Here is a 1,075-nt window from a genome sequence, read left to right as displayed (position 1 = left end):
CTCTCTCTCTCTCTCTCTCTCTCTCTCTCTCTCTCATATCCAACAAACCTCTTTTTCTTTCTTAAGAAGAGACTAAAAGGAACAACGCTGGGAGTGAGTGTTTGGTGGGTGCTCTGGTGTGGTTTGCTCCCTCTTAGTCTTTCCTATCAAACATCTATCGTCCTGATCTTTCCTCCTTCTTCTTTGTGTTTTTAACTCTTTTGTAACACCTTTATTTTTATTTTTTTGCACTTACATGATTAATTGTGTTGCAAGTGCCCTTAAAATCGTACTAAAACTAAACAAGATTGTGACTCATGTCTGTTTTCTAACGTTTAAAAGCGTTTTGAGGTCCCCGTGACGTTCCGCACAACAGCCATTCTGTTTACTCTGTGTGTGTGTGTGTGTGTGTGTGTGTGTGTGTGTGTGTGTGTGTGTGTGTGTATGTGTGTGTGATGAGCCACTGTGTGTGTTTAAACCCTTGTTGGGGCTGATTAATTTACAATGGTATCTCATTCATAGCTCTTGTTTGAATATTTTGGTTTCCATTAGGGTTTTTTTTTAGTTTAAGGCTGAATACATTAATAGTATGTATGTTGATTTGTGGAGCTGTAAAAATAAAAATAAAAAACTCACCGTCTCACTGCAGCTGATTGCTTTCCATTCCTGGGCACGGTAAAACTATCGTTTTTTGTCATTGTTCTTCCTTCTCACAATGTGTAATGTAGTGCACTTTGTAAACGGACTTTTGATCACTTAAATTCCTTGAAAAGTAAAGTGAACGTGCGCCGCGTACCGTACTAATCAACGTTGGTGCCATTTAGACAGTTTTTAAGGAGGACAGAATACTAAATGAGACTCGGGTCCTCAGCAAGTAAAACGTAGGTATTACTGTGTAATATATAATGGCAAAATGACACCAGAACAACCTGGGCATGTATGTAACACTTACTAAAACAGCTGATAAAACACAGTGGAAGTTATTTGAAGGGGGAGGGGGGGGGCTGCATCCTGCAGTGGACGGACAAGAGGTCAGATATAAACTGTGTCTGTGTGCACGTGAGTGTGTGTGTGTGTGTGTGTGTGTGTGTGTGTG

Source organism: Aplysia californica, unplaced genomic scaffold, assembly GCF_000002075.1.
Source record: "Aplysia californica isolate F4 #8 unplaced genomic scaffold, AplCal3.0 scaffold00003, whole genome shotgun sequence".
In the NCBI taxonomy this organism is placed as follows: domain Eukaryota; kingdom Metazoa; phylum Mollusca; class Gastropoda; order Aplysiida; family Aplysiidae; genus Aplysia; species Aplysia californica.
This window is presented reverse-complemented; position numbering follows the sequence as displayed.